This window comes from Typopeltis vanoorti, chromosome 7, assembly GCF_054136105.1.
Source record: "Typopeltis vanoorti isolate ZY-2024b chromosome 7, IOZ_Tvanoo_1.0, whole genome shotgun sequence".
NCBI classification, from domain to species: Eukaryota; Metazoa; Arthropoda; class Arachnida; order Uropygi; family Thelyphonidae; genus Typopeltis; species Typopeltis vanoorti.
In genome coordinates, this window is record NC_143555.1 from 21,090,989 (window position 1) to 21,105,212 (window position 14,224).

Genomic DNA, 14,224 nt, shown 5'->3' on the forward strand with positions numbered 1-14,224 from the left:
TCCTTGGATTCTATATTTTTTTATTCGTTAACTTCAACTTTATCTTTTTCCTTTAATGTACTCAGTTAATCTTATTTTCCCTTTCTCTACCTTTTAGTATTCTTTCCTTATGCCGTAGAATCTCTAGAAATTTATTTATTTATTACTAGTTGCAACACTAAAGTTCAACATATGGCATAAGAAAATATTTATACTTCCAGTAAAGTTCCTCCTCTATAATTATATGCAGTCGAGGCTAACTCTTAATTCATACCAAATTCCAATCTTCCCCGCTCGCAGGATCTGTTTTTTTTTTTTTTTTTTGAGAACAGTGCAGTTGCAAAAAAGATCAGCCGTCACTCATTTTAAACATAACAAACATGTTTATTTATACTAAAACAGTAATACAAGGTATGCACCAAAAGGATGCTACTTTCCTTGCCTCTCTAAGCTAAGCACCTTAGAAAACAAAAACGTCATGTAGGACAAATTCTTAGGTATGCAACAAATACCAATGACGTAAATTATTAAACAATTAAATTAGATAACTATCAACTATCAGCCCATTTACAGTTTAGGAACTTCCATGCTTTGCTTAATTATAATCTCCAATTCCAACCTTCACATAAAATATAGCACTCATTAAGCAAACTACTTCTCATAACATCATATTCCTTAATTCTATAATCTTGTCAGTTCTTCTGAACCAGTTCTTTACAATACACTGTAAGTCAAAATTTTCATTAATGTCTTTTACAATTATTTTAAAAACAGCTTCTCTTTATGCGAACATGTTTTCAATCTATTGTATATAGCAGTTCTATAAATTCAGTCTTTCTAAACAGTCCTTCACATCATAAATAAAAAAAAAGGGTTTGCAACAAAATTCAACTCACATGACTCCTCCATAGGTTGCACTTAGTCGTATTTCCTTTACAGACTTATTCTGAATCCTCCTCTATGCTAGGGCTTGGTCTATCACTTTAGAGGTTTCATGGATACCGTGTTCTCCTCTGGAATGGCTCGCGTGGCTGCAGCGCGATCTTCTGACGTTGTAGGCACCGCGACGTAAGGTCTGACGGTCAAGGCTGTGTCATCCTGGGCCGCTATTCGCTCTGTAAGGTTTCGCCTCCGGTTACCCTCCACGACTTCATCCGGATCCGACGTAGTCCGTGGATCGACTTCCTCCTTTTCTTCTGGCGTCAAATCTGTCGATAGTCTATTCTATGATCCTTTCATTTGGCTTCTCACGGGACCCTGCGCAAAAATTTTGGACCCCAGATATTCCCACGCAAACTTTGAATTAAGGTCTGAGACCCCCCGTACCTTTCACATTCCAACTCTTATCCTTCTAGAAAGCGCAGACTTCTAGATCTCCCTGAAATGAACTTTGTATCTCTTTTATAGCATAGCGTAACAGCTTCTGAAGTATACTGCCCCCTTTTGCTATTGACCTTGAAGGCGGTATCAGACTGCTTTCATTAAAATAGGTTTCTTGTAATTGAAATTCATCGAAACCATAAATTCTAACATAATTCTGTTTCTAAGAAATTTTCCCTTGAACTACTTATTCATATATATCTTCTATTTACACAGTATCATGCTAAATATATCTGGGCTAATTTATATGGGCTGTTAGTATTATTTAAATATAAAATTTACAAGTTTACTTTTTGTGAATTTTGGATGTGACTCCTGTAAAAGTTGATGCAATAAAATTTTGAAAAAATTATGACGCTGCATCGAATTTCACAATATGACGCTGCTCAGTATTTCGTTTTGTTTTCGAAGACCAATTGACATGCTTATTAAAACAGACTGATTACTGACACATGTGACAGGCTGCTTTGTGTTAGACATAAAGCTAATCCCTCAATGTGTGCGTGAATCGTGGTAGTTTATGCACCCTACAGTGATAGGCCTGATTAAGAGAGTGAGGAATTTATGAAACCTATAGACTGTTTTGGACTACCTACCAAGGAAACATGCTTTACAACTTAGAGGACTTTAATGGAAAAATGGGAAAGAGTGTGAGAGTTAGGCCTGCGTGCAGCATACTCGACCTGGCATAACGTAGCACTGGTGGTGAAAGACTATTGGAATTTTCCCATGCTAACAGATTAGTTATTACCAATACATGCTTCCAGAAACACCCACGACAGACCTCTACTTGAACATCCAACATTGACAGGTCAAGGTATCAGACTGATTATATACTGGCTTTAAAACAATGGAAGCCAAGCGTGTAACAATGTGCGTAGTTGTCACGGAATAGGGTGTTGTATAATCAGCTAGTAAGATCCAAAGTAGCACCGAGACTCCGAAACCGTACCGAAGTCGGGGACGTCATATTAGACTAGATGTCAGAGTAATCCGTAATGGGTTCACAGAAGAAACATCGACTCGGTTGGGTGACCTTTTGGAGACCAGTGAGTAGAACTCACTTGAAATACTTTGGAAAGGAGTCAAGGTTATAATAGAGGATACAGCCAGTAAGTAGCGAGGACCAATTAGAAGACCAAAAAACCCATGGATATGAGATTCAACATGGGATTTAATTGGAAAAAAATACGCGGATGGAGAACGAAAGAGACACATGGACTGAAGAACATATGAGATTAAATGGAGAATTCATAAGAACCATGAGCTAGGACAAGGAAAAATTTATACCGAAATTTCGAAGGATGGATCTATCTCCACAATTAAAGTTAAGGATTTTGGATGCTGCTGTTTTTCCAACAGTGACTTATGGATGTGAGACTTGGAACTTAAAGAATTTGCTTGGAAAACTATAGCTGCCTTTGAATGTTCTGTATGTTCTTTGAAACTTTCTGTAACACATAGTTGTGTTACAGAAAGCGCTTGAGAATATCGTATACTGAAAGGCGGACAAACGGATGGGTGCTAGAAGGTATTGGCAGATTTCTAAGCCTCCTTACGGATATTACAAAAGAAAGTTGAATTACTTTGGTTACATTGAAAGGATGGAAGGAATGACTTTTGAAAAACAGTAATAGAAGATAAAGTTGCTCGAAAAAGACGATCGGTAGAACATTCATGAGATGGATAGATAGTGTAACCAGAGTGACTGATCTTCAGACAGTTGACGTCTCCCAAAAAGCATACAACAGGACCACTTGGAGAGGACTAGTGTCGCACTTCACCGAGCTATTGAGTGACCATTCGGAATCTGCTGCCCAACAAACAGATGGATGTACTGACACATAGTTTGTTAGTCTACTGATTTTTTTTTTAAAAACTTTAAACAAGAGGTTCGTGACATGATACTCTCCATTAAGTTTAAACAAAATTGACAATAAGGGAAAACGAAAAGAAAAATCTGCTGTCTAATAATATTTTAATGATTCTAAATAAATATTAATTACTATTATCTATTTGAAATAATAAATATTTTACACGAAATTATTCTTCGTAAATCATGTTTCGAAGTGTAAGCAAACAGACTGCGGATTGAGTATCTTCACGACTAGTCTAGTTGTATGTAGAGGCTGTTGACCTCACATCAATATCCCTTGTACCCACAATGCAAAGCGCTCTTCCTTTCGGACGTGTTCATTACTGTGCATTATGGGAAGAGAAATTAACCAGACCTCTATCCATATTTATGATTGAGACCTCAATAAATGATTATATGGAATTATTCTTTATATATAAAGGAAGAATACCGAAATTTTCGATATAAACTGTTATGCATTTATTATTAATTAATATCTTATTATGAACACTGACGAAATTCAGCTGATACCGTACCGCGAATGGATTGAACAACAACAACAAAAAAAGTATGTATTTGCAAAGTGAATAAAAATTTACAAGAAGTATTTCTCTGAATACTTATCGATCATTCATGCAATAATAGTGTATACCTTTAGTACAGTAACATTGCCAGAATGTTTTGTCTAAAGGCTTCTTCATAACAAGAGCAATGTCTATTTCCAATTAAGATCTGGGATTATTTTAAGCCAAGAGGCAGGTAATGCGTAAAAGGGAAATCCTATGACTGATAAGGATTCTACTTCAACAGACTCTGGAAGTACTAACACGTACGAGGATTTTTACCCTCTTGTAAGATAGTTGAAGGTAATAGGATATGAGGACAGCACTGCTAACGAGAAGTTTTTCCCCCCCTTATGGATGGAAAAAAATAAAGGAACAAACTGTATAACAGTTTTTAACATATAGCAAATTTGAAGAAAGGGAAGCCTGGATATTGGGATTCTGTGAAGTTAACTGCGCTGTTATATCATGTGACCGACATCTGGAAGGAAATCGTTAATTCAATGTTTCCGAGATTACAATCTGACAAGTTACGAAAGGGCCTTATGAATTTAAGTTTAGTGATATTTGATGAACTCTTCTGCTCAAGATGAAGTGCTCTGTCCAATTTGTCATAATGTTTTTGAAATAAGTCAAGGGAGAGATACCATGTTTTTATAGAAATCTCAGTTTAAGCATTAATTTTTTTTTTAAATAATTTATTTTAGCTAGTACCGAAAATATGAAATTTAAGAACAAAAATAATCATTTATCCGTAAATATCTCTTGAAAGTAATAAACTATTCGTGGTACATTCGGCGTGAAGTACTGAGCAACAGCTCATTCCGCGTTTATAGCAATCCCTCTATTGCGGTAATATTTAATTGACAACATGCAAGATTTACGCATATTTAGATTCTTGTTGATCTTCTCAGTATTTATGCATCCATCTAATTTAATAAGAATTTTCAATCTTGGCTGCGCATGTAAGTATTTAAATTGAAATGCTGCCCTTTGGACCAGTGTTTCAGTGGATGAACCTAAAACCGTCGACTCGTGGATATAGGATCTCGAATTTTTAATTTGAGAGCTAAACTTGAGAGTTTAGCTCTCGAGTATAAGTTAATTATATGCATACCATATATTTAGTTTCCAAATATCAAAACATTGCACATTCTGAAGGGAAGCCTGAATTTTAAAACATCTAATAAGAAAGTGAGTTTCGAAAATATAGGTTATGAGGAATCTTAATAAATACTTATCAATTGAAGCTAAATTATATCATCTCACGTGGCGATGGCTGAATTTTTTTTTTCATTCGGAATTAACGGAAAAATTTATTTATTACGAAAAGAAAACAATGTGATTGGTCTTTTACCATGAATCCCAGTACTCCACGGACATACAAAAATTACGTAAAAATAATAAGTAAAGTAAAACATAGCCGATAGTTTAAACGTTGAAATGTGGAAAAAGTTTATATAAAAAAAAGTACGATTATTTACAATACTAAGAAAGTAGAATTGAGTCAGATGTTGTCAGAAAACATTTGTACCGTACCTTTTAAGGATTTGAAGCGATTGATACGTTCATCCACTAGTCACCCGTGTAAGTAAAGCCTTCGCTTCGCCATCGACTTAGACATTGCTTCGAATCCTACTGTGTAGTGCATGCTTATGGGAGCTTTTTAGAGATTTAGAAAATGTTTCAGGTCTAATTAAAATACAATTTCTTCTTCTCCTTCTTCCTTTCCAGGCTTATAGGAAAAGTGGCCTGTTCCGGACTCAATTCCATCTTTTTAAGGGTCTTCCTCTGCATCGAGTACCTTTTGGGCGGTAATTTAGAATTTGTTTAGGTATTCTGCTTCTATTCATTCTCAGTATGTGTTCTTTCCATTTTTCTCTATAGCAAATAACTACTTTCATTTAGAGAGGTTGTAATTTCAAGTTTTTTTCTGATTTGGCTGCTTTTCATTTTGTCCCTTATTGTAAATCCTTCAGTTCTGCGCAGCAATTTCATTTCGGATGATTCAATTCTTCTTTCATCTGCTTTTTTTATTGTCCATATTTCACTGCCAAAAAGTAAGGTTGGTTTAGCTACTGTATTGTAGATTCTTGTTCATGTGTGTTTTTTTACGTAATTGAGTGTTTATTACTATTTTGCTTCTTATTGAAGGTCAAGACTTTTGTTTTGTCTGTTGATATTTCCATACCATATGTTTTTATCAGATTATTTGAATGCATAATGATTTTTGTAGTTCATCTTCATTATTTCCAAGGATTATTTTATCATCAGCAAAAAGAAGAGTGGCTAATCTGGTGTTACTGTTTATCTTGAATCCTCCTTCATTAGTTATCTTCCAATCTCTTATGATTTTATCTATGTATATATAAAATAAAATTAAATTTATTAAGACTAAATATTTTTGGCTTCCACAGGAATTTCTTCAGTTTAGGTGGATTTTAAAAACGTATTTCTCCCCATACGCGTTGAAAATATAAAGTTCGGGTTTTAAGGATTTTATTATTATTTGAGATCGAAGCATTTCATTTTCGTTTTGGGCAGACCATTTGAAGGGCACATAATTTCTTACAAATGAGAGATTTTTGATTATTACTGATCAAAATTGGACCAAAGAGTACATAAGATAAACTGGATCTACAAGTTACTTTCATAGCGAATAGCCTCATTGAGAAGATGTTGAGATTTTAGAAGATTGTCTAGGATATTTGTTTAAACTTCATGTTTTGGGATCTCCATACTTGTGTATTATGTATATATAATACTTATACGATTACACGCCTGATTGGCCAAGTTTTAAGCGTATCCAATGTCCAATCAACTGCGGATCCGAAATGGAGTTGGTGATTGTTAAGTATTTAAATGGTAGACGCATTTCATCGCTCGGTGTGAACCACTACTCCTCTCATTGGAGGACTGCACTGCCTGGAGAAGGTTCCATGTTTGTTCTCTACAGCAGAGTTTCTGTATTTTGTCTAATAAATACACATCCGTATAGACATATTAAAAAAAGCATAACATGATAATTAATAAAGTGTATTTTTAGCATATTTGATATGATTGCCATTTGATTTTAAAATTACTGGTGATGTGATTATTTACAATCATGGTGACTGCCTTTTAACGAGAGGGATAGCAGTATTCTCTATCAAATAAGCTGCATATTTATTGCAATTGATCTTCATGCTTTTTTCTTTACAGAACTCAGTGGGAAGGGTTGATGTATATTTGTGATGTACTTAGTAGTGGTAAGTAGAAAAGCTTAGAGAATGCTTTTTTATTCTATTTTCTTCATCCAGAACTATCATTTATTTCATTTATTTTGTAGGACGAGTCTTGAAAACTAAACGAATTCAAGTTTGGCTTAAGGAAAGACTTGGAAATCAATTTCTTTCACCAGTTTCACATAATTAAATATTTTACGAAATTACAGGATAACCTATGGCATTGGAAGACTTGTGAATGGCATTATCCAACTAAACACTTTAACTCGAAGCTGAGGAAAGAAGGCAATGGAAACAGACATTTTGAGGACTACAAAGGTAGGTGAACATTTCCAAATAAATTACCCTCTCCAAACACACATGATTTACATAAAAGTTATCAAAATACAAATATTACAAAAAACGTCCCCAAACACATCGAATTTCAAAACATTTTCTAAAATTACTTATGAATTTAAGTGCTAATGAGGGCTTTTAAAATTTAAATAGCATAATCGTTTTGATTTGAGTACTAAGTAGTAAACCTAAAAAAATGTGAAAATTGCCCCACTCATGCGAAATCCTTACTGATTAGCACTTAGAAAAATAAGTAATTTAAGGAATTGTACACTGGGACTTCATTTATTTACGATAACATTTCTAGATTTTTTATATAATTTTCATTATAAGCTATTTAACATTACTCAAATTTTCAACATGCACACCATTGGAATTTCCAAGGCTTTTTCTTTCAATATTTATTTCTCTGCGAAATGAGTTCGGCTGAAAGAGAATTATTTTAGACTTCACACTAACCAATTGTATTGTAGGGTTGTTTTCTAACTGTAGTTGTTTAATGAGCATTATTAAATGTATATCTGAGATTACTACTGATATATATACGTTGTGTTTGATGGCAGCGCATTGTACTTAGATATCCGCATTTCTTCGTTATTCACTTGAGATATTTTAGGCAGATTATAATCTGCCTAAAATATCTCAAGTGATAATTATTACGAGCGACTGCGATGCTATTCTCGTTGATAGATGATAAAGTATGGAAAGGTAGAGTTAATTTGGATATAGATTGCGCAATTATTGCACTGCCATGCTCTGTAAACGGAAAATTAATATGTACAAATATTATTAGACATCATATAAGCTCGCCAGTTCACACGCACATTCGCACTCTAACCAGAATCGGGCATAAACTAAACAATTTGTACTTTACTTTTGTCACAATCTTGTATTCACTAAGCGCCGGTATACGCACTCTTTGCATAGGGGTAGTGTTCGTGTTCTTAATTTTTGCATTTATTATCCTTATTTAATCACTTTACTGTAGTACAGTAGTAACTGTCTCGTGAGAAAAAAAAAAAAATATATATATATATATAATAAAATAAAATTCAGATGTACGAAACTCAGGTGATATAGCATGCCGTCGCAGAGACTATTACAACTATAATAATTTTCTGTCGCCCAGAATGTCTTCATTGCCATGAGAACATTTTAGATTATTTCAAAATGCCTTTTCTTATATGTTCCTTTTCTTTTTTTCTCTCCAATCGAATCCTTGTGTTTGCAATTGCCTGAAAGTTATTACAGTGCAAATCTAGATACAAGACACAGAACACTCCCACGTTGTAGAGACGCTCCGCAATTTTCTCGTAAGTGACAGCTGAACCACGGTGGTTAATTACACTGTCGGCTCTTTTCACCTATCATGCGAAGTTTTCGGAACAAAAGGATGACATGGATATGTGACGTCTTTTGGAGATTTCTTCCTTTTTTTTTTTGCCTTATATCGGAAACGCGACCCACGAAACAAAGTAACTAATGATAAATGGTCTTTCACATCCGATGACGCACCGACATGAAGAGTAATGAACTTGTTCTAATGGAATATTAACGGAAGAGTTCTTTAAAGCATTACAAGGCTTTGCATCTGAGGATCCTTCATCGCTTAAAAAGGATTCTTAGGATTGTGCGATGCCGTTCTGTTGCCTTGTTGCAGTGACAGCGTTCAAGAGTTTTGGATCAACAAAAGTTTAGAAATTAAATCCGTAAGTAGTTTTCACTGAGCCGAATAAAAGCTTAATGTCCTTTATTCTATACAAATTTTATTCAGTTTGCTAACATAAAAGAAAAAATTTAAAAAAAAGACGTGGCATTTTCAGTACTACGTGGTTTTGCTGCTAATTGGGTATTCAGTATCCATAAAAGAACCGCGTTATAAATAATGAATCATCGTGTTTGTATTTTATTTTTATTTATTTATTTTTGTAGAGCAGCAGAAACATTAAAAACCAATTGATTTCATGACGAATGTGTGCGTGCGTAGGATGCGATTGTATTCGAATTGCAGTATCATAACTGATTTCCCGATATCCTTATTGCATAAACGTGCACATATTTTGGGGAGGGCTAGTAGAGAATCCTTTGAAACCAAGCGCATTTGTTTCTAAGATTTTCATTAAAGTTTCTAGTTTAAATCTGTACAGGGAAGTATCAGAGAAAACTGATTTTAATGCGTTTGTCTAATTGGAGATTCGCTGAAGAATTATCATTACTGAAGTAACGATAATTCTTTTCACATAACTGATGAAATTTAGCAGCCTTCCTTATATGTCAAATGTAAATTTTTCCCATGTTTTGTGATCAACTGCTCATAATCGCTTACGAAAGTTAAGTACTGTAATCACTTCTTACAGGATATTTTCATAATCGATTGAGATATCTCATTAGCATTCAGTTCAGGAAACATTTTTTAAAGTTTTATTTACTTCTTTCTTCGCTGGTTCCTGGTTAGTTACTGGCATGTGATCCGTATTTCGTATTATTTAGGCCCAAATGACGTCTAAAACTTGCGAAACGTATCACATGCTTTTTGTGATTGCAGTGATTCAGACTTATTGCCATTGAAATAAGTGTGAGCAAACGCGTCCGAAATGGTTTCAGCAGCTCCAGCATTTGCTCTTGGATGTTCTCGCCTCTTTTCTACACTGCATAAGACTACTATCAGTTTCTTACTGAAACTAATTTGCACAGAAAATGATACACGCATTTTCTGTGCAAATTCTGTCATCTAGAAAACATAAATTGAAACAGGGAGAGCAGCCGTGCCGATATTAATACTTATTTTATTGTGTATTAAAATAAGTATTAGTATTTTAATACTAATTTCATTATGCTCAAGTTGTTGGACCATTTTGAGAATGATCAAGCCGACAGGAGAGGAAAATCAGCGTGCAATCTACATTTAAATCTGAGTCATATTTTATACGACTCTTTTTCCAGGATCCTTGCTGCTTTTTAACCTGAGACTTGGGTTGTCAGAGCCGCGTATTTATTGAAATTGACTTTCAGAGAGAACTTCCTCATAGTTTTAAGCAGTGAAGAAACTTAAAAGAAATTGTCCCGAGGGTATCTACTCGGAAGCAGGTATTTATCACTTTTGGAGTAAAAATTGATGATTTAATCTTTCTGATGGAGTTCACGTGTAGTTACTTCCGTTTATCCCCGCTTCTTGAAGGGTCATAAATAATTCCTTTCCTGTGACTCGTTAGCCCGAACAGATCTTCAATATGGCAAAGGTGTCAAATGAATCGTGCAAGAACTGTGATTAAAGCGGAAGAAAAATATACAATATTGATCATTAAAAGCACTTTAAACAGTGTTGTTCTTTGTGTTCGAAATAAAATATGAACGAGTTACAAGATACAATCCGTTGGAACAAGTCGGAACACCGAGGTCGTTATTAAATGGCTTTGATAAATAACTCGTAATAAATAATTTTTGTTTAAGTGGGTCTCGCTAATTAATTTCAAATAAAAAATAGCATACTTGGAAGTCTCATACACAGTTGTCTCTGACATTTGCTTGCGCTTTAGCTAACAGCAATGCTGTGTTGTTCCACACGTGAAGGGAGGTAAAAATTAAAGCCATTAAACGGATATTTTTACTAAATCATCTGTTCGATAGCCTTAATCGCCATTTCGGAACATGATAAATCATATTCCGAACTGGCGATTTCCAGAGGTTATCCCTGGTAGGAGAAGAAAAACATGCATATAGTTTTAGTAGCGATTTAAATTCTTATTTCATATGTGCATTCTCTATATTATTCAGTGAGTTTAGAAGTAGTGTCTGCAGAAATATGCATATCTTTTTTGAAATGTAATTTTGTAAATATTTGTCCATCGGTAATCTTGCGTAATCCCGGTAGAGGACTGGCGATAAATCCCAAACCCATGCCTTATTTGTTGGACAGATCATGATGCACTAAATTGTCAAAACGTTTGGACTTGCATTATATTTCTCCTATATTTCTCATGCGTTTATCCACGAGAAGCACCTGTGATTTTGAAATGCTTCTTTCATCCTTTAAAGGGTCAATCTACCGACTTTTAAAATTCGCATCACATTTATTGAATGTAAGGTCTCACGGAAGTAGATCTCCTCAATGTTTTCGGCAAATAGCTGAGCTGCTTATTCCCAGTTCTACTCTTCGTAATTTGGTATTCGCCCATACAAACCTGACAGTGCACTCCTCCAGCCAAAACAACAAAGAAAGGATCAAGGATAAGCACATTAATCAGTCAGGCTGAAATTTTGCCAACTGGTAGACTTGATTTCTTTAGCTAATATTGCGACAACTAAAGCCAGAATATTTCCTTTTTGCAATTTATCTGCTTATCAGTGTGTTCTTTGCCCCTAAGCGGTTAATATTATGAAATTCGTCCTGTATTTACGACACAGAAACGCCTATCTCCTAAAATGTGTGAAATGAAAAAAATTCAAAGTATTGGCAAAAAAAAAAACACCTTTCAAAAAAACATTTTCTCAGAACTGGAGAAATCGAAAACCAGAAAAAGATGATTATTGAACTCAATTGAGGATACGTGGTCTAGCAGCAAAGCCATGTCAGACAATGCTCAGCACACGGTGCGAATAACGGTCCGTCCCAAAAGCGATCCCCCAAACAAATGGACAACAGGAACATATAGCCACGAACAGTCTTGAGTACTCGCCTATTCTCCCTCTAACTCTGAATAATTTAAGAAAATATCCACAACTAGAAAGAAGGGCGCGGAAAGGCCTCAGTTTGATGACTTGAAGCTATTGAATGAAATTATATAAAAATCCATCGTTCTTTGATTAAGTTTCGATATTGAGAATGAGCACCATTGGGCTAAAAACATTACTTGACAACTTTATTCAGAAGTTCATGTATTTGCCTTTTATTGGTACCTTTCTGATTCGAATTGTTGATTCTAATCAGAGAGCAAGCAGAAAAGTTAGGGTTAAAAAAAAAAAAAAACAACAACTAATAACCTATTTCATCCAAATAGTCAATTTTCACATTTCTTTTAAAATTGTATTTTAACTTGTTTTTCATTGTAATCATGGATACTTCTATTCTCTTTAGCAAAACCATATAGCGTGTAATATAAGGTGTTTCAAACGGAATAGTTCCAAGGGAGGGGGGTAGTAACCGCCCTTTTGAGTCGTCAGAATTCAGGGCGAACTGGCCTACCCGAACTTAGAGTGTTGGGCGCCGGGGGGGGCGTATCCCCCGAGTATATATACACACACACACATTTAATTTGTCTCATAGTATATTGACTAGAAGTCCTTCTTAAGGTCTTCGATGCTTTGCTACATAAAGTGAAGAATACCTAGTATTCTGAGAAAAGTAACAATCAAAAAAGCATTATTTAAGTGTAATTTCTTGCGGTTAGAACTGATTTAATTAATTTATTAGTTGTCTTATTAAACATGCCTGCAACACTATTGAAAGCTGCGTGTGGGTCGCAACCCCCCCACACTCTTAAGAAAAGATGACGCTTAATTAACTTTAAGTAAAAAATGTTAATTGGTTGAGTTGGAAAAAATTTTCTGCGGATTTTGGAATCTCCGCAATTATCAGAAGTAAATGGATAATGTTGAATGAGCAACAGAAGAAAGAGGCAATAATTGTATGCCCTATATTGCATTGATAGTGATGGTGAGTGCTTGGAAAACAAAATTATAGCAATATTCTGTACATGTTTGTGAAAGGCAAAAAACTTCTTTGAACTATAAAATGCTAGGTTTAAGCACTCCCCCAATTAATTTAAAGATTGCACGGTTCTATTTTGAAGTGGGGGAAATTAAAACAGACAGCAAGTGTGTAGCACTGCTTTGGGTTACAATTACACTTTGATCAAATATAATGCTCTGAAAGTAAAAAAAAAAATAAAAGTAATTCTATGAATGTACATCAGAGGACAATGTTGAAGGCGTTAGTTAGAATATCGTAATGCAGGACGATCAGCATGTCGGATGTAAAAATGGATAGTTTATCCTGTTGGTTTAGTTGGTTTAGAGGAACCAACAAGTATAGTTTATACTTGTTGGTTCCTCGTTAACCTGTTTTATCACATTACTGAAATTAATGCACTTTAGGTAAGAAAATAGTATCTGAATGAGTCTGATATTTTTCTTTTATTTAAATTAGAAAACAAACTGCTAATTCAACTGAAATATATGCATTTTATTTATTTTTCAATGCTATTAGTGAAATTACTTAAATATTTGGCTGCGTTAACTGCATATGTCGATTACCCCCCCATCCTTTAGCATAAATATAAAACTTGTTAATTGTTTTGATTTATTGAAAAAAATCTCTTCTTTAACACTTAGCTCTGAAACAACTGATAAATTTTAATTGTTGTGGTGATCTTTGTTGTTGAATTATTGGTAGCGTTCATTATTGATTGCGACCTGTATTGTAGATAAACATTTCAGTCCTATCTTTTAATTATAAATCAATTATATTAAGTCTTCTGAATAGAAGTATGGACAGTTGAAGACGCAGTATTCAAATAACTTCTGTCGACTTTGTCAGGGTATAAATTACCCCACAAATTCCAGGTAACGCTTATATAGTTTAATAAAAAATAGTATTTATTTGAGTGACATTTTAATGTTATAGGCAGTTTTAGAATTATTTCAAGGATTCGTTTATACGAGATTATATATTGAATTATACGAGAATTAAAACCATGCATTATAAGCACAGTTATGTGACACGTCGGGGCCCGACAGTCGGGCCCTTTTCGATGCCGGGCCCGTGACAAAAGTCTCAGATGTCACTCCCTCTCGGCGGCCCTGCCTGGATGCATGAGAAATGAATGAGAAACGAACTTAAAAGCTACCCACACATGGGAGAAATATTTTAGTGCTGAATCCAGTTAAAT

At 34.6% G+C, this 14,224-nt stretch overlaps 1 long non-coding RNA gene across 1 annotated transcript in view; it reads left to right on the top strand.

The window, feature by feature from the left end:
• The window catches only part of LOC150104526 (uncharacterized), a 347,326-nt gene that overhangs the window by 284,800 nt on the left and 48,302 nt on the right, over positions 1-14,224 (top strand). Inside the window, exons 4-5 of the long non-coding RNA XR_016548569.1 lie at positions 6,979-7,025; positions 7,211-7,319. This is a non-coding gene — a long non-coding RNA (uncharacterized LOC150104526). The remainder of the gene's footprint in view (positions 1-6,978; positions 7,026-7,210; positions 7,320-14,224) is intronic.